This window comes from Cetorhinus maximus, chromosome 14 (assembly GCF_964194155.1).
Source record: "Cetorhinus maximus chromosome 14, sCetMax3.hap1.1, whole genome shotgun sequence".
In the NCBI taxonomy this organism is placed as follows: Eukaryota; Metazoa; Chordata; class Chondrichthyes; order Lamniformes; family Cetorhinidae; genus Cetorhinus; species Cetorhinus maximus.
Genome location: NC_135892.1, coordinates 42,613,414 through 42,637,765, shown reverse-complemented (window position 1 = coordinate 42,637,765; position 24,352 = coordinate 42,613,414). Strand labels below are relative to the sequence as shown.

Sequence of the window (24,352 nt, the reverse complement as noted above, 5' to 3'; positions counted from 1 at the left end):
TCTCCACCTTTCAGGTATGCTAACCTCCTGTCCTTTGGCCTCCTGCAGTGTTCCAATAAAGCTCATTATAAGTTCAAGGAATAGCACCTCATGTTTCAATTGGCACTTGACAGCCTTCCAGACTCAACATTGAATTCAACAATTTTCAACTATAATCTGTGCCCCCATTTTATTTCCTTACTCTTTGCAGGCTATGGTTTTAACTTGTTGTTGGCATTCTGACAATAGCTGTTCATCATCCTGCCATTCACACCACCTCTAAATGTATCTTTTTGTTTCTTTACTTTTCCCATTACCATTCCCTTTGGCCTTTCACCACCAACTCCTTTGTCATTTAATCTCTGCTGTCTTCCACCATATTTTGTTCTTTTTCCCACCTTCCTATCCCCCACCCTCCGCCACTTCACTTGCTTAAAACCTATTAATTTCTAAGATAAAAGCAAAAAACTGCGGATGCTGGAAATCGAAAACAAAAACAAAAATACCTGGAAAAACTCAGCAGGTCTGGCAGCATCTGCGGAGAGGAGCACAGTTAACGTTTCGAGTCCACAAGAGTCATGCGGACTCGAAACGTTAACTGTGCTCCTCTCCACAGATGTTGCCAGACCTGCTGAGTTTTTCCAGGTATTTTTGTTTTTGTTTGCTGTTAATTTCTAACTTTTGCCAGCTCTGATGGAAGGTCATTGACCTGAAACTTTAACTCTGTTTCTCTCTCTACAGATGCTCCCTGTCTGCTGAGTAAGAACAGCACTTTCTGTTTTTATTTCAGATTTCTGGCATCCATTGTATTTTGCTTTTGTACTGTCCCTTCTCTTGTTGGGTTTGCTATGTATGCACAAAAGTTCTCCTGAATGCATTTAAGAACTCTGTGCCCTATATACCTTTTGCCCTGAATTTTTCACAGTTAATATTAGGGTAGTTGAAATCCCCAACTATTACTATCCTATTTTTTCTGCACCTCTTAGCAATCTGTCTACGTTTTTGCTCTTTTATCTCCTGCTGACTGGGAATCTGTAGTATACACCCAGCAGTATGGTTCTTCCTTATATGTTCTTTGGGTCAATCCAAATAGGCTCATTCGATGTTCCTTCTATAATATCATCCCTCCTTGCAGCTGTAATTTTTTAAAACAAATAGCGTGACCCTCCTCCCTCCTTTAGTATCCCCCTTTCTATTTCATCTGAAAACCCTGTAACCAGGAATGTTGAGCTGCCTTTCCTGTCCTCCTTTAAGCCATGTAATAAGTAATACCTGTGATATCACACTTCCAAGTGTCTATCTGTGCCCTTCGCTCAACTTGATGAAGCAAATGCTAGAAATCTGAAATGGGAACAGGAATTCCTGGAAATACATATCAAGGTAGTATCTGAAAAAGAAAGATGGGTTAATATTTAGGATGAACCCTTCATCAGAAAAAGCTCCAACCACAACTTCCCTTTTTCAGATGCTGATTAATCTGCGTATTTCTACAGTTTCTGTTATTTACAATAAATCTCACCTGAGATCAATGTTTTGAATCATAAGGACCTGTGTCAAAGCTACATTCAGCTGAAAGAAAATGCAACTGCGTTCACTGATCAGTCGCTGAAATACCCACAGGGCATGTGGAGAAGCAGTTATGTTTAACCAGTTTGAAGTTAGGGGTTAGATCCAGTCCTTTACTGAGCTACTAGCAATGCAAACTACTTCTAATTAACAGTGAAAAGTGGAAAAAGAGGGCATAAATTAAAACAAAGGCAAATTTAGGACTTTATTACGTGTCAGTCATGACTCAGTGGTAGCACTCTCACCTCTGAGTCAGAAGTTTTGGGTTCAAGTCTCACACCAGAGCTTTGAGCACATAATCCAGGCTGACACTCCAGTTCTGTACTGAAGCAATGCTACACTGTTGAAGGTGTAGTCTTTTGGATGAGATGTTAAAACTGAGGCCCCATCTGCTCTCAGATGTATATAAAAATTCCTACAGCATTATTTTGAAGAAGAATAGAGGAATCCTTGGTGGCCTGGCCAATGTAACCCTTCAAGTGACACCTTATCTGCTCATTATTGCATTGTCCTGTGTGCAGCCTTGCTGTACACAAATTGGCTGCAGTGTTTCTTAAATTACAACAGTGCCTACACTTCAAAGTACTTTGTTGGCTGTAAAGCATTTGGAGTGCCCTGAGATTGTGAAAGGTGCTATATAAATGTAAGTCTTTATTTTTATTCAGAGCTTTTAAAAATTACCTGACGTTAGATGCCTGCATATTGAAATTATTTTAATGAATAATTATAAATCTTGCAGCTTAAAGTAGAATTGATAGCGATGCTGTCTTGTGGTGGATGGTGGAACCTTAACCATCCTACACAGGAGATGTTGTGGTGTCATCCACATTTGTCCTGATGCATGACCTTTTGAGTGGTGACATGGACTGAGACTCTCTGTGATAGTGATTTTCCATTGCACAGAAACTCTCACAATAGTTGTAAAGTTCTTCGCCTGTCTCACAGTTAGCAGGGAACACTGCCCATATATGTGTAGAAAACCTGTAGGCCAGTAAGTGCATAAAACATTGAAACTTCAAGTTCATGTACAGATGTTAGATTAACATTCAGCAACTTCTAGATTTAGATTTCTTTTTGGTATAGATTTTGTTATCTTGCCCATGTTATTCTCACTTTTGCCTCCTTTGCACACCCCTCTTCTTAAAAACAATACTTCTTGCTGGAATGTTCTTCATGCCATCAGATGCTCTCTGCTACCTCATCAATATGACCATTATGCATGCACGAATCTTGAGCATTGACAAGTGTTTAACTACAGGGGATTAGTCAAGCCCCGGCCTATTCTCACCCAATATCAATTTGAGCACCACCAAATAAGACTCCAGTTGGCTCTTCGGATCCCAATTTCAGGAACTCTTTGCTCACCCAGTTGAGATAAGCCAATGTAGCTCAAACGAATATCAAACATACAATTTTCCTGGTCTGTAAGACTTGTGAGATAAATTGACTGGGCCATTGGGCAAGCAACAAAATTCTTACAATTGGCATTCATTGCAGTTTTTTTTGGTTTCTTTGCACTTCTGCAAAACCTTTCAAAAGCGATTTAACTGAATAATATAATTAGAGATAATGTACAATAAGCTTTCTGAAATGAATTACTAAATAAAGCTATAAACATGTAGTTAAATATAAAAATTTGCTCTGAATATGCAGGGATAGGAATTGAGCACTGAGATTTTGAAACCTGTTTTTATACAGGTGGATTTACGAAAAACAAGACATATCTTGGGATAAGTTTTTACTCTTCCCTTCCCGTCCTCCACCACCTTTTTTGTTCCATCGTCTACAGAGGCTGAAGATTCCAAAAATTGAATGGGATAAAGTACACTTGGAGCAAGAAATTTTTCAGAAACAGTAAACAAGACAAGGCCAGAATTTTGCAGAGTCGAGACGATTCCAGCCCACTTAAAAATGGTGGGTGGGACCCAATTCCAGGATTCCCAGTGCTGGCAATTTTTGCCAGCATGGGATAAGGATGCAGATGGCAAGTCTACACCCTGCACACTTCCAACCTAGCCAGCTCCATTGCAGGGGTAGGTATCTCATAGCCCCCCACAATTTTCTTGGATTCAGGACAGCTTCTTCATGACTTGTGATTCACAACCCCTCAGTGGAGTTGTGAACCATAGTCTGAATTCAGGAAACATTTGAAAGGTAATTTCAAAAGGTCTTACCCATTCCCTATAGCCATTCCACATGGCCCCTCGTACCCTCTATGCTAACTCAATGCTAACTATGCCCCTTTCATGCCTATGAACATAACCAATGAGCCATATAATAACAATGACAAGTATGAAATTGCTGAAAAAGAAACACCCATAAAAACTGCTGTTCCTAAAGCCCTATAAAAGTGTCGATCAAATAGACAGTTAAAGTATCAATAACAGAGGCTTCATGCACTTCACACCTCATAATCTTGTCCAACTAAACATTGAGACTTTGACAAAAGAGATCACAGAAAGAACAACTTATAAACACTTAAAGATGTCAATCAAGCAAAGTCAACAATTCACTTCACTTGTCAAAACAGTATCCCTGTTGAGCTCATGGGTGGAATTTTACAGCCCCGTCGCGGTGGAGGCGGGGTCTGAAAATGCGGCAAGCTGTTCAAAATTCCATTAATGTCGGCAGGACTAGAAAATCCCGCTGGGAGGGGCTGTAAAGTTCCATCCCATGTTTTTATTGACCTGGGCTGTCAGCAAAGCATGCATAATGAGGATAGGACCATCTGGGTTTCCATCTGTCCTGGGGGACATGAGTTGGCATGGAGAGTATATGGGGTCATGAGTTTAAGAGAACCTAACTGCTGTTATTGCAACTGGGATGTAGTCCCAGAGAATTGAAGCAGGCCATCTAAACAGTTGCTTCAGCACTCACCTGCCCCTTGGCTGCTTATGATCTGTTTCCAGGGTCAGTAGGCCCAACTATCCTGCAACCCGCCTCTCTGGCGTGAAAATCGTGCATTCCGGCACCCTTTAAACCAAGGCAGGTCTGCTAAGTTGGGAAATTTCCCAGCTTGAGCAATCAGCTGATGTACCTTGTGTCATGTGGTTTGACATCAGCAGTGGGAGTTCATGAGAAAAAATCTGTACACTAAATGATGTTTTACGTTATGGCCTTTGAGGGCAATTTTCTATAGTTTTTTTACAATCATTGAAGTTGACTGAGGATCATAGATTGCCTGCAGTGGATGAAAGTACTGTATTGAAGCAGCTAGCTATATATAATTCATACGCTGGCTGCATGGTGCCAGCAAAGCACTTTTTGCCCCCTTATTTTCTCAGAAGCCCTGGTAATGGGGTAGTCATGATGGGCTGAAAGTTGCTGGAAACTTTAAATTTAATACATACACTACATGAAAATGCCAAAGCAAAAAAGTTCTCTCCCAACAGCATTTAATAATTGCATCTATGTCTAGGTCTTCATGGAATAAGTTGCATTTAGATTATAATTTTTTATAGCATTTTGAGCTTAATCTACACAAAAATGGTCTTTAAATCCATTCCAATTAAATTTGAGGCTTGTTGTTCCTGCATTGTCATTGTTCACCTTCTGAACTGTTTTATGACTTTTGTGGAATTATCTTTTGTATCGACTATCTGTGCATTTATCTTTGAGACTAGCTTTCACTTCAGTAAATTTAGAGCTGTACTTAATAGTCCTCACATGTTCAGTGGTTTCCTCTGGACAAACTATGGATTATCTTTTGAAATGGATTTGCTGAGAACAATATGTTACATTTGTCCCTCGGAAAACTATTAGTGATTTAACATTGGTTTGTTGGATTTTGCCCACATTAGTCACAGTACCAAAACAGCTACTATCAAGGGCACAAATTATATCCAATGTGACTGCAACAATGGTAAACTATCGCTTCTCACCCTCCTTGACTTGTCTGCAGCTTTTAACACATTTGACTACACCATCTCTTCCAAAGCTTCTCTGCCATCATCCAGCTGTGAGAGAGTGCTCTTGTCTGGTTCTGTTCTCATCTATCCAGTCGTAGCCACAGAATCACCTGCAATGGCTCCTCTTTCCTTTCCGCACCATTACCTCTGGAATCCCTGAAGGATCTATCCTTACCGCTGTTAAACTCCTGATGGCCAGTCGGTGAAGAATGAAACCAGAGCCAATCTTTACTCAGTTTAAATTTATTGACAGTGAAACATTACAAGTATAAACCTTCTAACTTAACCCCCATCCTGGTATCAGTATGTATTTCTTTATATGCACTCAAGTAACAACCCAATCAATTCCCTCCACCTGCATATAGTTAACCACAACTAATGTACAATAAACAGGCCCCTTCTTTCTTTCATCTACCCTGGCAACATCATCAGTGAAAACATAATGTCAGGTTCCACATGTAAACTGAAGGCACCCAATTCTACCTCTCTGACACTGCTCTCAACCCCCACACTGTAAATTATCAGAGTGCTTGTCCAACATCCAGTACTAGATGAGCAGAAATTTTCTCCAACTAAATATTGAAAAGACTGAAGCTATTGTCTTCAGTCCCCACCACAAACTCTGTTCCCTAGCCACCTAGCTGCCCGAACCAGACAAAATGCAACCTTGGTGTTGTATATGGTCCCAAGATGAGCTTCTGACCACAGATTCGTGTCATCATCAAGACCTCTTATTTCCACCTCCGTAATACTGCACTCCTGCCCCAACTCATCAGCTGCTGAAATTCTCATCCATGCCTTTATTATGTCTGCATGACTGTCCCAATATACCCCAGGCTGCCCTCGTATCGTCCAGCCATCATAAAGTTAAGGCCATCCAAAACCCATTCACCCAATCCCCTGTGTTTGCTGATCTACATTGGCTCCTTGTAAAGCAATGCATCAATTTTAAAATTCTCAACGTTGTTTTCGAATCCCTTCAAAGCCTCACTCTTCCATATCTTTGTAATCTTTTCCAGCCCACACCCCTCTGAGATATCTGTGCTCCTGTAATTCTGGCCTCTTGAGCATCTTCAATTTTAATTGCTGCATCATTGGTGTCTGTGCTTTCAGCTGCCTAGGTGCTACGCTCTGGAATTCCCTCTGCCTCTCTTTAACTATTCCTTAAACTGACCTCTTTGACCAACTCACCCTAATATCTCCTTATGTGGCTAGATGTCAAATTTTGGTTGCTGACACTCCTATGAAGTGTCTTGGGACATTATACTACATTAAAGGTGCTATATAAATAGATGTTGTTGTTATCCTCCTCCAGTTAGCCTTGGGTTCTTTCTGAAAACAGCTGCAGTAGAAGCCTGCAGCATGACCAGCTTTGTGCCTGTAAATGTGCTGACCTTAAATGTTAACTCCTCACTGCAAAAATTATGACTACTGTTCACATGAGATTTTATGAGACATTTTGTTCCAGTTGAAAGTGAATATATTAGCCAGTGCTTGTGTGTTCACCTGGGTGAATTTAAATCATTTAAAATAGCTTGACTTAACCAAATGTTTGCAGTCTCTAGCCCTACAATTCCTCATGGACATAAGTCCTGCCATAAGTCCAATGGGTGACATACAATATCCCAAGGAAATCAGCCAAGACCAGTTGTGCCATATCTATAAGTTTTCTAATTAACAGTGCAAATAACGGCCAGGTGATAATGCGAGTAAGCAAACCCAGCAGGATACCAAATGAGGTGCGGATTCTTGAAGTTGAAGGTTTTTTCTCAGGTAAAGGGACTGAGATAAGGATCCTGGTCTGAGAGCTTGGGCAGCTTTCCCCTTCCTATGGATGTGTGGGTACCAAAGATGCAGCTGAAGTGGCCCATATACGTGCCTGTCCCATGTTATTGAATAACCCTGTTATTGACCCTGCAAACGCTGCTACTGATGTGTGCAATCCTGACAGGACCTGTGGAATTTCAGGGCCTTTGTGTTTTGGAACCTTATAACAACTAAGGTCTCTGAAGTTACCTCAGTTGACAGCTAGAATGGGAGCTAGAACAATATTTAAGAAAAATATTTGTGGATAGTAAGCTTGGATGAAAGCATTTTAAGTATGGATTACATTTATTTCTTGAAGAGAGAAATGATTTTCCCTGAGTAATCTATATATTGGTGAATAGTAACTTAATCAAAAAATGCTGGAAATACTGAAAGTAACTTAATAATGCAAGGCTGAATAGCCTTTCATTAAAATGAAAATATTTCCTTCAGTAACTCAATATGTGGTAAATATTTTTTTCAATTGCCATATTTCTAAATGAAAACCATTAAACTTTACAATTGCATTACTAACTTATAATATGAATTGGTCTAGAGTTTCCCAACATTTACTGCCTTATATCTCAGTAATGTGAAAATATTTATATAAAAGCAAAGAACTGCGGATGCTGGAAATCCAAAACAAAAACAAAAACAGCAATACCTGGAAAAACTCAGCAGGTCTGGCAGCATCGGTGGAGAAGAGCACAGTTGACGTTTAGAGTCCTCATAACCCTTCAACAGAACTAAGTAAAAATAGGAAAGGCGTGAAATATAAGCTGGTTTAAGGTGGGGGGGTGGGGGTGGTGTTGGGACAAGAAGAGCTAGGTAAAGGGCCAGTGATAGGTGAGATAACCAAAAGATGTCACAGACAAAAGGACAAAGAGGTGTTGAAGGTGGTGATATTATCTAAAGGAATGTGCTAATTAAGGGTAGAAAGCAGGACAAACAAGGTACGGATAGAAACAAAAAAAAACTACTGCGGATGCTGGAAATCCAAAACAAAAACGGAATTACCTGGAAAAACTCAGCAGGTCTGGCAGCCTCGGCGGAGAAGAAAAGAGTTGACGTTTCGAGTCCTCATGACCCTTCAGCAGAACTCATACAGATAGGTACAGATAGCTCTAGTGGGGGTGGGGTGGGGTGAAGGAATACTAAAAAGGCTAAAAGGTAGAGATAAAACAATGGACGGAAATACATTTTAAAATAATGGAAATAGGTGGGAAAAGAAAAATCTATATAAATTATTGGAAAAAACAAAAAGGAGGGGGAAAATATGGAAAGGGGGTGGGGATGGAGGAGAGAGTTCATGATCTAAAATTGTTGAACTCAATATTCAGTCCAGAAGGCTGTAAAGTGCCTAGTTGAAAGATGAGGTGCTGTTCCTCCAGTTTGTGTTGAGCTTCACTGGAACAATGCAGCAAGCCAAGGACGGACATGTGGGCATGAGAGCAGGGTGGAGTGTTGAAATGGCAAGCAACAGGGAGGTCTGGGTAATGCTTGCGGACAGACAGAAGGTGTTCTGCAAAGCGGTCACCCAGTCTGCGTTTGGTCTCTCCAATGTAGAGGAAACCGCATTGGGAGCAACGAATGCAGTAGACTAAGTTGAGGGAAGTTAGATAATATCACCACCTTCAACACCTCTTTGTCCTTTTGTCTGTGACATCTTTTGGTTATCTCCACCTATCACTGGCCCTTTACCTAGCTTTTCTTGTTCCAACAGCCCCCCACCCCCCACCTTAAACCAGCTTATATTTCACGCCTTTCCTATTTTTACTTAGTTCTGTTGAAGGGTCATGAGGACTCAAAACGTCAACTGTGCTCTTCTCCACCGATGCTGCCAGACCTGCTGAGTTTTTCCAGGTATTTCTGTTTTTGTTTTTGTTTTTGTTTTGTGATGTGAAAATATTTCATTTAATTAAGGGAAAGCCCTTAATTATTATAAGACCTTGGCTTGCAAGCCATTATTTGCAACTTTAGAGATTTAATATTTAACTCGAATGTGCAGTTAAAAAAAAAGGTCATTCATTTTGTAGAAATTAAAACTTAATCTTCATTTATGTACACATAAAAATAAATGGTTTACAAGTCTTCTTTTCTCTAGATTTCACTTGCCCTTTAAATCTAAAAGGGAAAAGGGAGAGGTCATTGGCATGTATCTGACACTGAAATGAAATGACGCTCATTGGTTGGGTTTGTAGAAGTGTTGCGGAACACACACAATGAGCAGAATCTCCTGCTCTCACTGGTGGAAAGCTTGGAGGCAGGAAGGGCATTTAATTAGGTGGAAGTTGACATACCTGAACCCTGCCGCCTTCCCGCCTCTGCCAGAATTAGGTTATAGGCGGGAAAGCCTATGGCTGACTTTACTGCCCCATCACCAGTTGAGGCCCTTAAGAGGCCAATTAATGACCCCTTAAGAGCCTCCTCACAGCACTGCTAGTATTAACCCAGCTGCAGGTGGACCCATGCGGCAAGCACAACTGGTAAAACTGTATCACCAATTTGGGGGGAGGGTCCCTTGATCAAAAGCTCTCAGTGCCTGATCAAGGGACTTGACATCAGGAAGGTAGAGGGCTTGCTCAGCACCATGCCCCTGTCTTTGCTGCCGATCTCCACCCCACAAAACCACCCCCCCCTCCCTAAATTACTTACCTGTGGCCTGGGTCATTCTAGGATTCTGATGCCTGTTGTTCAAGCAGCAGCCAAGGCCTCCCAGGGGTGCTGCTGAGCACAAGAGCTATAGGCTTCTGATTGGTCAGCAGCTCTTGGTAGGTGAAACTTCTGCCACCGGAGTCTTGATTCCAGGGGAAAGCCCCCGCTGGCCTCACCACTGATTGACACATGGTTCAGTGGGCCTTCCCAAAATGAGGCAGCTCGGGTCTCTCACCGGCTCTCCAGCCAGTGGGCGAGAGCCCCGACATCTCAACAAGATTCTGCCCGATGTGTTTCTGTTTGATAAATGTGCTGTGTTTCTGCTCATTCTGGACCTTGGAGTTGAACCTTAGTTAGCCGACATCTCTCTCCATCAGATTGCTCCAATTCTGTTCAAGATTACTTATAGGAAGCAGGAGAGAAGATCAATGATCAAGCAGATTACTTTATTGTATTACTGACATTTTTTGAGATCGATTAGCATCAGCTAGCAACAACTTCTATGGCAACATTTCAGACCTTACAGTGGCTGATTTTTCACCATGGCAATTGTGATTAACCAATCAGAAAATATGCCGATGAAATAGAAAGACAGGTGGATCACACATGATAGGAGCTGAATGGTTCATCAGAATTTTTCCTTTGGAATTGCTTCAAAAGCATTTTGTTTAATCATTGAGAAGGTCGATTGGCGCAACCATTCCCACTGTCTGCAGCACAGCAGAGACAATGGGCGGAATCGTCCGTGCCTGCTGGCATCGAGAGTATTTGGTGGCATGAGTGGACAATATGGCAAGAAGGCCAAAAATTAGTTTCATGACATTGTGAAAGCAGTTTGCGATCGTCCGCTTGGCCCGTCGATGGCGGGCCACATTTCCCACCATCGGACCTCGGGAACCTCACTGTAAAACATCAGTATATCATTATAAGGCTAGCCCGACAGACTCATCACTCCCCCCACCCCCTCTACCCCCTGGATCGTCCACCCACATCAGTGCTTCACAATAGCATATAAAAGGTGTGCACTTGGTGGGCTGCACTTTGAGGGGAACTCAGAGTTGAGTGCACAGTAACGTTGCGGAGTGCTCACGAGGAACACCTGTTGGACTTCAATTTTGAGGCGCGGTGGGGGGGAGGTGCAGACGGCAAAGGCTCTCCTGCGGTTGAAGATAGAGCACAAGCACGTGTGGGTTGGGGGGAGAGGGTGGGTGAGGGAAGCGACCACGCATTAGAGACACCTTGTGTAAAGTGACCATTCCTCTGCAGCTGACACAGCTCAAGGCAGCCACATTGATATGATTGGAGTCGGGCCTCTATCTTATCTGCCTACTATAGCAACACATGGACATGAAAGTGCTACCAAGTGCTCCAGAGCTTTTCATCCCACAGGCACAGACTACAACCTAATGAGCATTTTAAAAATGGACTGCAGAACAGTTAGACAGTTGGACGCGTTGTACAATCTCCTTGCTAAAGCTGGCCATGGAGCAGTCACTAGTGGAGGCGCTGACAGCCCCTTGGCAATGTCATCATCCCGGTTTGGACCAGACTTGCCCATGGCTCAAGCTAACAGTGTAGCCTTTCAGCTCAGTTTAGGAGAATGCCTGAGCTGAGAGCACAACATGCGGTCCAATGGGCAAAGCTGCTGCCAATCGATCCAATGGAGTGGGGCAGAGGAAGGTGGGGTTTCAGGCAGCCTGCAGCGCACTAATCTCTGGCCATCCAAGCGGTGGCCGGCATCTCTGGGATGTGTTAAGGGGCCTTCAGACTTAACCAAGAGAAGCTCTGAGTACACCCATGCTAACCCATGCATCTGTCTCTTTCGTTCTGCAGGAGGAGTACATCAGGATCATGGAGCCTGGTGAACTAGCTGTGCCCAATTTCTAGTGGCTCCTTTCGGGGCTCCACAGGTGACCTCTGTGGGATATCAAAAGTCTACGTAACACAAGCCTCCACCCGGAAAATACACCCATGAGGTCACAGATGCCAGCTTCGTGAGGACACACAGCTTTGTGCATTTCGCCCAGGACCAGGAGAGCCAAGACGTAAGAGTGATTGGATTTGCCCAGACCTGAGGCTTCCCACAAGTGCAGGGTGCCATCGACTGCACTCACATGATACTTAGATCTCCATCACAACATACGGTCAACTATGTCAACCACAAGGGATTCCATTCGGTGAATGTGCAGCTGGTGTGCAACCACCACAAACACATCCTGCAGGTCTGCGCACGGTTTCCAGGAAGTGTCCACGACTCCTACATTCTTAGTTGGTCACAGATCCCTGATGTCTTCCAGTGCCCACAGAGGCTGCAGGGATGGCTCCCTGGGGACAAGGGCTACCCACAGAGGATGTGGCTGGTGACACCCATGCAGCAGCCTCAGACTGCAGCAGAGCAAAGGTATAACGAGGTTCATTCTGCAAGTCACAACTTGGTGGAACAAACCATTGGGATGCTGAAAATGAGGTTCCGGTGCCTGGACCAGTCTGGTGGAGCCCTGCAACATAATCCGTAGAGGGTGTCACGCATCGTCATCGCTTGCTGCGCCCTTTACAACCTGGCGCTGCAATGGGGAGAGGAGCTGACTGAGGAGGAGATGCAGGAGACAGCGATCTCCGCCAATGAGCAGGATGTCGATGGTGATGAAGGTGAGGAGGTCCTCGAAGGCGACAATTACGGCGATGAGGCCCTCGCAATGGCCAATTGAGGCAGGCGTGCTCAGGAGGCCCTCATAGCTGCTACATTTGTGGAGAATGATGATGACATGCAGTGAGCAGACACCATAAGATCCTCGCATCGCATCTTTGAATGTCAGACTCCAGTCTGGCTTATGGCAGCACACACAGCCTCTGTGATATTGCTCCTATCATGGAGACGCAGTGGATGACCTTATAGTCACTCGATTGCAAGAGGATGAGGACATGGCGTGAGGACACTCCATACATCTTCACTTAGCATCTGAAAATGTCTGACTCCTGTCTGGCCGAGGGCAGCTTGCTTGCGCTCTGTGAACAAGGTCTATCATAGAGACACAGCCATGAAACTTTAAAAATATCTGATCCTTTGTCCGCCTTCAGGACCTGAGCCCTTCAGGAGCACAGTGTCACTGGTCACAGATGCTGAAGAGATAGGGGCCAGCCGCACCTTAAAGGTGCTGGGAGCACACAGAGAGAAAGATGAAACTCTGTGGCGCCTGCCCACTATATTCTGGCAACAATGACGAGCACCATCGAGGTGCAGGCATCAATATTGTGTCCAGGGAGTGTGAGGCCGGACCATCACTCTGGTCTGAAGGCTGCACAAAGCACAGGGAAGAGGCCTGGACTGAGACACCTGCCTTGTATCTTGTGCAGAAAGGTTTCACATCTGAGTGACATGAACACTGCTCATCAGAACAAGGAGCCATAGGAAGGGAGGCATTCTTGGCAGTTTATTGACAATAGTAAAATTATGTACAAGTGATTAGCACCCATGCTCAGGCTGTGCAACTACATATTCTTAACCTTCCTAACCCTGCTGCTACATCTTGGTGCTCCCAGGACATCCAAAGCAGAGGTGGAGACAGCCTGCTGACTGCTACACCTTGTCTGTGATGACTGTAGCGGGTGTCCTCTGGAGGGCCAAGACCTGGAGCGCCCCAGCCTGCTTTCGGGTCCTGTTGTGTGACATTGGCACCCTCCTCGAGCTGTGGAGTTGGAGTTGCTGGAGTCACAGAAGAGGGGATTCAGATGGACTGGACACTCCTGGGGTCACCTGGGTGAATGGCCCCGTGGTGTACACCTGCTGATTCTTCTCCCTATGGGTGCCTGAGGGCCCCTGGCTGACTCCTTGAGGAGAAGGGGTAGTTGGAGTGAGATCGAGCTGCCCCGCACCCCTCTTGCGTACGCACTGTTGTAGGCCAACTATGACGTCAGCGATGGAGTTGAGCCCACGCAGCAATGAAGGAGTGACATCCTGGACCAAGATCTCCATGGCGGCCGCCATCCTACCAATGTTGACCTTAGTGCATTTGCATGCCAGTGCTATCACCTCAGCCTGAAGGCGGATGGACTCGTTCATCGTACCTTGCAATCTGAGGAGTGCATCCCTTCCTGATGATCCTGAGTTTGCCTTTGCCGCTTCAGCAACTGTGACATAACCGAGTCCAGAAGCTCGTCATCTGACTTGGACTCAGCAAATTTCTGGCCTCCAGCAGGCCTCCGAGTGCTGGAAAACTGGGAAGCCCCTGGCACTGCCTGCTGTGGATCAGAAAGTGTGATGTGCTCACCAGATTGTGATCCTGAGACTACTGTAAAGCCATGTCCCACCAAGGTGTGTGTCTCTGTGCTGGTGGAGGGTGTGGGTGAGCACTGTGACGGGACTTCAAGAGGGTGCCTTAGATTAGATTCCTCTTCAAAGGTTTCTTTGGGGCTTGATTGGAGACCCTGAGTCATGGACTCCATCGGCTGTTTGCTAGATGTGCCTGCGAAAACAAGGAGAGATTATTAGTGCATGGTAGTGGCCTGTGAAACAGGACACATCACTCACGGCATGTTTGTTTGATGGATGTTACGTTGTTGAATCCTCACTTGGTAGAGCACCGCCGACCTCACCATCAGCACAGGACCAGTCCAGATTGCTGCCGGCCAGCTGGATGGCTCCGTTTTCAATGGAGGACCTTGATATCAGGCATTCCTCCACCGGTCAGCGACCTCTCCCCCTTGTGTGCCAGCTTGTCCTGCATGAATAGAGGTGGTGAGAGTGTGAGCAGGATGCCTGCCAGGCCAGTTAAGTACACCTGGCATGTGTGGGTGGTGAGTGGTCACATGAACGAGATGAGGACAATGAAGGTGTGTGTGAGAGAGTGAATAGCGATGTCCCTTGAACTGGCAGTGAGAGAGGGCCCTGTGGATGTGTGATGGGTTTAAGAGTGATCAGAAAAGCAACTTACCCTGGCGGAATGGAGATCATTCATCCTCTTGGGGCACTGGGTGGCTGTCCTTTTTTGCAGGGCGTTGGCACTGACCACCACTACCACCCCCTCCCAAACCAGATTTGTGAGGTTGCTGCCCATCCTGCAGCCAGAGCAGAGGTAGGGAACGTCACAGCAGGCCTCCACTGCGTCCAAAAGACGCTTGAGGGGCACATCATTGAATCTGAGGGCTGCAGTCTTTTTGCCTTTCAGGGCCACGTCTTCTTTGCAGCAGTCGTGGGCTGGAGGTACTGAGAGGTATGCACGTGGCTGCACTTTAAATATGGCGCCCAGCCTGATGAATCGGTGAAATGATGGCAAATGACAGCCCACCAGCCATGGAAATGGCGTGTTTCCCGAGAATGCATAATTAATGCGGTGGGTTTGGGACGATACAGTGTGAAAAGGCACAATTGCCACCGGCGAATAAAATGTCGTTTTACCCACCCGCTACTGCACTCTGTGCAAATCTGGGATGATTCTGCCCAACGTGTGTTGATACATGTATGTCATCAGCATTGCCCCCAAAGGCCAATTTTCTAGCCATCTTCCATTTGTGTGATTCCAGGCCTTTGAGTTTGCTATGTACATTCTGTAGAAACTACACAGAGACACTGAGATGTGGCCATTTATTTTTCCTTCCAAATCACATGTACCTTTTAGAGAAAATTGGCGATTGATACAAATAATAATACAATTTTAACTCTATCTAGCCCTGGAGATGGGGTCTATGTCTTGTTTTCCTCTAAACACACAATACTCAATTACAAGAGCTACTGGGCCTAAACCTTAAGGTAATTTCTTGTTCATGAATTATTAATTAATCCAGTGCAATGCACAGCCAATGGGATCTTAATATAAATGTCTTGACTATCAAAGATACTCAGCACCAGAGATCCACATATTTGTGGGTCTTATGAGATAAAATTGGATCTAATGTTAAAGTTAAAGGCACAGAGCTGGATCATTTCATTTTAATCTGTGGAAATTGTTTTAATCGGTACCCCCCCCCCCACTCTACCACCACTCCACTTTCACATGTCCCCCCTCCCCACTATCTTTCCTGCTGCCATATTTGGCAGTCCTTTGTGGGCCATTGGTTTGCAAACTTGTAATGATGCACTTTTAAATTGCGATCTCACAACTGGAATGATCTGGAGCTGAACCCAGTACTTAAGTTGTGACTTGCTGTGTCATGGAGTGTTGGAATGTGAGTTCACAATTCCCCATGAAGTGTGATCTTAATCTTCAGCAGCCCTGCTTGAGGACGGGTGAAACTTCTATTAAAGGAAAGTGTGAAAATTAGAACATGCTGCAACCTACACTGTTGTCTGCACCTCTGAGTAGCATTGCAAACAGCCATGGTGAAATTTTTTATCCTATTCACTTTTTAATGATGAAATTAATGAATAATGGTGTAAATATTTTTTAGTTTGACATTGGTTAGGAAAGGGTGTGAGGCATTGATGGAAATGGGAGATTATTTTCTTACAAAAGTGGAATGAAAGAGCAGGAGGAAAGAGTGCAAGACTGAGACCAGAGGTATTAATTCACCTAATTCTGTTAATTTAAGGTTTGTAACTGAAAGAAAGCCAGGGTTTTAGTGCACTCAAGGTGACCCGTAACAGCACAAGATGAATGGCAACTTTTAATTAGGGTATTCTATGCATGTATACAAAGCATGTATGTAAACGCACAAAACTATGGTAATTAAGGTTGGTAAGCTACAAGCACATTAGCTGTGTGGGAATATGATGTAGTGGCAATAACAGAAATGTGACTTAAAATGGTGATGACTGGGCAGTTAATATTCAAGGATATAACGTGTTCGGAAAAGATAGGGAAGGAAGAAAGGGAGGGAGGTAGCAGTACTGATTAGGGATGACATTGTAGTGTTGAAAAGAGGATGCCCTGGAGGGGGCAAAGGCAGAATCCATTTGGTTAGAGCTGAGAACCAAAAAAGGGATGATCACACTACAGGAGGTATTGTATAGGCCTCCAAATAGTGAGAGAGAGAGATAGAGGAGCAAGTTCTTCAAGCGAGAACCAGGCCAAATTTAAGTTGAGTATGGAAGTTCAAAGGAAAATAAGATGGGCAAAGAGAGAATATGAGAATAGAATGACAGTTAACATAAAAGAGAATCCAAAAATCTTCTACCGGTAAGGAATAGAAAGTGGGTAGTAAAAGGTGGGTGGGCCCTTTTGGGGCAAGATGGGTGATATATGCTGAGAACATAAGAACATAAGAAATAGGAGCAGTAGACCAGATTATGGCAAGCACTTCCGCTAACTCCACACCTCCTGTAGTGTGATCATCCCTTTTTTGGTTCTCAGCTCTAACCAAATGGATTCTGCCTTTGCCCCCTCCAGGGCATCCTCTTTTCAACACTACAATGTCATCCCTAATCACTTAGCCTGCTTCGCCATTCAATACAATCATGGCTGATCTTTGGCTTCAACTTCACTTTCCCAACACTCCCCATATATCTTGATTCCCTAAGAGATCAAAAATATCCAAATTAGAGGTGCAGAGCAAGGTTAGAATACTTAATGAATACCTTGTATCGGAGTTTAGTAAGGAGGAGGATGCTGTAAAAATAAGTGAAGTAAGAAGTGAAGATAGTAGAGGTAATGGATGGAGTAAGAATTGATAGGGGGGATGTACTGGAAAGGCTGGCTATGCTTAGACAGGAAAAGTTGCCTGGTCCATATGGCTTGCATTCCAGGTAACTAAAGAAAGTGGGAGTGGAGTTAGCGGAAGTGCTTGCCATAATCTCCCAATCTTCCCTCCATACAGGGGGAGGTGCCAGAGGATTGGAGAGTGGCGCATGTGACACTGTTATTCAAGGAAGGATGTAAGGACATTCCACATAACTACAGGTGGTCAGTTTAACATCAGTGGTGGGTAAGGTTTTAGAAACAATAATCAGGAAAAAAGTCAACAGGCACTTGGAGAGGTTTGAGTTAATTAAGGAGAACCCGCATGGATTTGTAAAATGCAGATCATGCTTGACCAATCTAATACAATATTTTGATGAAATAACAGAGAAGATTTATGAAGGGAAAGCAAATGGGTGTTGTCTACATGGATTTTAAGAATGTGTTTGGCAAAGTACCACATAAAAGGCTCATGGAATAGGAGGGTCAGTGTCAACTTGGATAAACAATTGGCTTAAGGACAGAAAACAGATCAATGAATGATTTCAAAAGGACATTTGGATGTCCACTTGAGGGAAATAAACTTGAAGGGCTACTGGGATAGAGCAGGAGAATGGGACTGATTGGATTGCTCTACAGTGAGCTGGCATGGATTTGATGGGCTGAATGTGCTGTTGTGACTCCATGTAAGCATCAAAGATTTTGTGTCTTTTCTGGAGCATTTATCTTCACAGAGGGTTTCCAGTTGGTGTGAGGGGTTTTTGATTATAGAGACAAGCAAAGAAATTGATGATTCTTCACTCCCTGTGGGGAAACAAGTTTCGTTCAGCATATTGACCATCTTTTGGTCTAGATTTTTTTTTAAATCTTGACTGAAAAAATAAACCTAATTCAAATTTCCAATTAATTTATGGGGAAAATGCCATAATTCCTGAAATATGATAGATGCAATTTTGTAATTTTCCTCAATTTTATGCATAATATTACAAATACAAATGCACTTAAATGAGTAAATGTAATGCATGAAAGAGTACAAAAGCTTAGTTTTTTCCAAACAAAGCTGAGTTTTGTTTAAAAAGGTTGTTTGAGTCCAGTACATGTTTCAGATCTCTTCCAGAATCAGAAACTTTACAGTGCAAAAGGAGGCCATTTGGCCCATTAAGTCTGCTCTGGCTCTCTGAAAGACCATTCTACCTAGTCCCACTCCCCTGCCTTATCCCTATAACCTTGCACATTCTTAGCAATCGCTTTTGAATACCTTAATCGAACCTGCCTCCACCACCCTTTCAGGAAGTTCGTTCCAGACTCCAACCACCCTCTGGATGAAAATTTTTTTCGTCACCTCACTTTTAATCCTTATGCCAATTATTTTGAATCTGTGCCCTCTGGTTCTTGATGCTCTCTTAACCGGGCCACCCACACTCATGACTCTTCTGATACCATCACTCACTCTAGCAATTACCAGTTTCTGGCCTTTACCATCTCCTCTTTACCATGGACATCCAAAGCCCCTACACATCCTCCACCAGGATGGTCTTGGGGATTCCGCATCTTCCTTGAACAGAGGTTCAATCAGTCTCCATCCACCACCACCCTCCTCCACCTGACTGAACTTGCTCTCACATTAAACAACTTCTCCTTTAACTCCACTCACTCCCTCCAAATAAAAAGTGTCGCTATGGGCACCCACAATGGTTTCAGCTGTGCTTGCCTTTTTGTGTGATATGTGGAACATTCCTTGTTCTGGTCCTACTCAGGCCCCCTGCCTTACCTCTTTTTCCAGTACATTAATTATTGCATTGGTGCTGTTTCCTGCTCTCGTTCTGAACTGAAAAACTTCATCCAGTTTGCTTCCAATTTCCAACCTTCTCTCACCTCCACATGGTCCATCTCCAGTGCTTCCCTTCCCGCCCTTGTCATCTCTGTCTCTATTTCTGGGGGTTAGCTAATATTTGCTATAAGTCCCCTGACTCCCACAATTGAAATAGAGAACAATTGTTCGTGCCCTGCTTCCTGGAAGGGCTCCATTCCAATTCTCCCAGTTTCTCCGTCTCCATTCTGCTCTGATGATGCAACCTTCCATACTAGCACTTCTGATATATCTTCCTTTTTCATCAACTGAGAAATCCCTCCTACCATGGTTGACAAGGCCTTCTATCATGTCCAGCCCATATCTCGTACTTCTGCTCTCACCCCTTCCTGTTTCTCCCTAAGCCATGATAGGGTTCCTCTTGTCCTCACCTTCCACCCCTCCAGCCTCCACATTCAATAAATCATCACCTGCCATTTCCGCCACCTTCATCATGATGCCATCACCAAACACATCTTCCCCTTCTCTCCTCTTTCAGCATTCCAAAGGAAGACTGCTGCAACAGCTTGGTCCACTCCTCAATTGCCCACAACACCCCATTCCCTTCACACAAAAGTGCGAGAAATGCAACACCTGCCCTTTTACCTTCTCTCTCCTCTCCATCCAATGCCCCAAACACTCCTCCTGGGTGAAACTGTGATTTATGTGTACTTCTTTCAATTTATTACACTATATTCACTGCTCACAATGTGGTCTACAATGGGGAGACCAACGCAGAGTGGAACACCTCCATTCAGTCTCTGAGCATAACCCCAAGCTTTCAGTCACCTATCATTTTAATTCTCCACTTTGCTTTCATTCTGTCCTCAGCCTCCTGCAGGTCTCCAATTAAGCTCAATAAATATTGCCTCATTTTTTGTTCAGGCACTTTACAGACTTTTCATTACATGTTTCAATCTTGCTCTTATTTTTGTTTTGTTTTTGGTTTTGGGCAGCAGCTGTCCAACCTTCTGCTATCCAGAACTCTACTGGACACATCTTTTCTTTCTTTATTTGCCTCATTACCTTTCCCTATGACCTTGCACCACCTACTCTTTTGTCATTTAACCTCTCCTGTCTTCTGCCGTACCACAGACCTACCTTTTTATTCTTTATCCACCATTCCCCGTTTCATCTGCTTAAAATGTATTACGTTTCTCACTTTTCACAGTATTGATGAGAGGTCATTGACCTAAAACATTAACTCTTTTTCTCTCTCAGATGCTACCTGACCTGTTGAGTATTTCTAGCATTTTCTGTTTTTAGTTCAGATTGATTTCTACAGTGATGGGAATAGGGTGGAAGTGAAAAACTATATCCACAATAGAAAATTTCTCTCCTTAAACCAAAAGAGGCTTCCATGAAAGTGAATTAGTGAAGAATTTGTATATTTCAGCAACTCTACACTTCAAAACGCTAGCATGTATGCACATAAGTGAGACAAAATATGTCTTAATTGATCATTCAAGTCAATTAATTTAAAAGCTGTTTTTTCCTCCCAATCCAACGTATTCCCTTCAGCGTTTTAGGATTAACCTGTATCAACGTGGCTGTAACTTTGAATTTTAGTTATTTTGGAAGTCTGGTGGTAAGACATGGAAAAGTATATTGTTATAAAATCAAATGCTTTCAAGTTATTGAGAAAAATTGGCATGGAACGACTTTGTTTCAAATCTTCCTAATACTAATATTTCCCATGTTTATTCTCTTACCCTTTTGTGTGCCCCAACAAAAAATAATTTTGTTTCAACCTTTATAACTGTATGAAATTTTGACAATCGTAGAATGATACAGTGCTTAAGGAGGTCGTTCAGCCCATTGTGCCTATGCCAGCTCTTTGGTAGGTGGAGCTGTTGGATTAATCCCAGTCCTTGCACTATCTCCATTGCAGTTAATGTCTTACCCATTACATTGTTAAGGTTTGTTAATGTCAATTACATGGTTAAGGGAAACAGGTAATGGGTATTTGAACACACAAATAGTGGATAGCCGGGACACTTGGTGTATGTGAGGAGTGTTGACGCTGAACAAAGTCAATAAATTCTCTCAGCAAGGAAAGGCTCTGTGTCTTAGTTTTGCCTTCACCAACTGGTGTGGATCCTATTAACAACAGCCCTGTAAATTTTTTCCCTTCAATTATATATCCAATTCCCTTTTGAATGTCACAACTGAATCTACCTCCATTACACGTCAGGCTGTGCGTTCCAGATCATATAACTCACTGTAAGAAATAATTTTTCTTCATGTCACCTCTAGCTCTTTTTCAAATCACTTTAAATCTGTGTCCTCTGGTTGCTGACCCGTCTTCCACTGGAAACGGTTTCTCCTTATTTACTCTATCAAAACCATTCATGATTTTGAATATCTCTATAATATGGAAATATTATTTCAAGTCTATGGAATGTTGGAAGGCGATAGTATTGATACATTTAATTGCAAATTAAATGGATTTCTTTCAGAAAATAATTTTTTGGGATACAGTATGTGAATAATTTGAGACAAGCCATATGGTAAGTGTGGCATGTTTAGGAGGAATAGGTGACTCAGCCTATGGCACCCAGAGTTTTCTATTACTGTTTTGTGCCTAGTCTGTTGTATAATTATTTTTATTTGTGCCTGGGATGTGGGTATTGCTGGCAAGGCCAGCATTTATTGCCCATCCCTAACTTCCCCCTGAGAAGGTGGTGTTGAGCTTTGTTCTTAAACTGCTGCAGTGCCTATGTATAGGTACACCAATGGTGCTGTTAAGTTTTATACCTTTCTATAGCAGTTTGATACAACTGAGTGACTTGCCAGACCATTTCAGAGGGTAGTTAAGAGTCACCCACGTTGCTCTGTAGAGTAGTATATAACTAGACCAGGTAAGCAGATTTCCTTCTGTAAAGGATGTTGGTGACCCAGAGGGGTTTTTATGACAATCAGTAATTTCATGGTCACCATCACTGATACTAGCTTTTTATCCCAGATTCATTTAATTAACTGAATTTAAACTCCCTAGCTGCCATTGTGAGATCTGAACTCATGTCTCCTGATCATTAGTCAGGATTACTAATTCAGTTACATAATCACTTTGCTACCGTTCCCTCAGAATTAATTTGACTGTCATGGTTCGTTGGCAACTCTATTATTATTGTATCAAGCAGCTACCAGGATAGTAGAAGGCAAACTAACCCTGTGGCCTTTCTTTCATCTAGAAATGCCCAAATTCCTATGGGCTGAGTAAAATATGGATTCACTTGTTTTCAACTTGGCCAACTCCCAAAATAGTTCAACTCTGTAATAGTATCCTTTTTCCCCCAACTGCTGGTCTTTATTCATGACTAAAACAGTGAGTCTTGACAGGCTATCCATCTCTGAAGGACATCATTGCTGAACTTAGGCCTGTTCTTGCCCGAACGTTCATTAATTTTTTTCCAATTGTGCCTAAGTACGCACACTTTTCAGGAAGGGTCACTGGGCAACAATGAGAAACTGGAACCCCAGCTGGTTTTGTTTCCTTCCTATTTTAGGTATGTTGAGGTCAATTGTAGCCTCCCAACTATGGTGATGACCGACCTCGACAAAGATCAAACTTGGAACCTTCTGGTGTGTGTGGCCTAGTAATAGATTGGGCAGTACAAGTTGGGCCATTGAGGGAGCATATGGATGCCTTTAACTACACTGTAACTAGGAAACGAGGAGAGTTTGAAGGCATGGGAGAAGAGTGGTTGCTGCACAGGTATGGTATAGGAGGATTAGCGTGCTTTGAGATGAGGTCTTTTATCCACACTTCTAAAAGCAACCCAGAAAAGGAAGACTTAATGCTGTCTGTACACGTATAGAAACCTGCTGAAAATAAAAATAACTACACTTGTGCAAATAAAGAATTTAGTAATTGGACTGATCCTTAGGCAGTAAGGAGTTCCTTAACTAGAAGCTACCAAGAAGTACAAAGCTTTAGTTATTAGCAATACAATCTTAAACACTCACCAATCTTAAACATTCACCTTTGTTATGGCTGAGAATTTTACACCAAATCTTAAAACAAAATTGAAACTGGTTTAAAAATTTATTTTTATGGAGCTACTGAATTGTTCTTAAAATCTTGGCTCAAAAAGAACAAATAAAATAATTTCTTGGATGGTAATTGATAGATTCTAGTGCCCCAGTTGTATACACAGAAGAGTACAGGTGTAATCTGTTTTAATCATGTACAGTGAAACACTGCTAGTCCAAACAATTCAGGACCAAACAAAATTTGAACCAGCAGTTTGTTCAACTAACAGTTTTTGATCTGGAATTTCATTTCTGGGATGCTTTTGGTTGTAAAGAAAATAGACTAGTGTGAATAGTTTTTTTAAGTTTTAAATTGGAAGCACTGTCAATAAAGTCACTGCTTAAAATCAGCAGAGTCAGACCTAGTGTATGGAGGGAGAGAGAGTTTGTATTTAAATATTGCAGAGCTAATGGAGTAGATCAGAGTAACAGCTGGCAGCATTGTGTTCCACTCCTCTAATGCTGTTGTGTTAATTCCATTTCTCTCTCCTGACTTCATTCCAACTCCTTTTAATTCTGATTATTAAACTTGAAGAGATTTCTTGGCGTCCTATTAGGCATTGCAGTAGTCATATATCAAACACCATTGTTCTTTAGCTAAATGTGTAGGCCCTGTTCTAGGTTCTAGAGGAATTTTACTTACAAATGGTCTTTGTACATTTTACAGCTACAAAATAAACTAAAGATGACAAAAGACAAGTGTTCTTTGAAAGCTGTGATCCATTTGGGTCACAGAATGTGTGGACCAGTGACATTTGGATTACCAGTGCTTTATGCATGTCAGAGAATACTTCCACATGGATAGCCATGTATACAAACAATGTTAAAATACCATACCCAGGGACATAAAGGGAAGATGACTCCTAAATAATCAAACCCATACAGTGGTTCTGATAATTCTGTGGTGTAAATGTGTCTGCAAACTGCCACTAGAATTATGAGTA

At 43.0% G+C, this 24,352-nt stretch overlaps 1 protein-coding gene and 1 long non-coding RNA gene across 2 annotated transcripts in view; one reads left to right on the top strand and one right to left on the bottom strand.

Annotated features, from left to right (window-relative positions):
* Window positions 1–24,352, top strand: part of LOC144689614 (AT-rich interactive domain-containing protein 1B-like) — a 198,522-nt gene that overhangs the window by 74,935 nt on the left and 99,235 nt on the right. The gene's annotated exons all lie outside the window — the stretch shown is intronic.
* Window positions 1–24,352, bottom strand: part of LOC144689623 (uncharacterized) — a 66,796-nt gene that overhangs the window by 10,992 nt on the left and 31,452 nt on the right. The gene's annotated exons all lie outside the window — the stretch shown is intronic.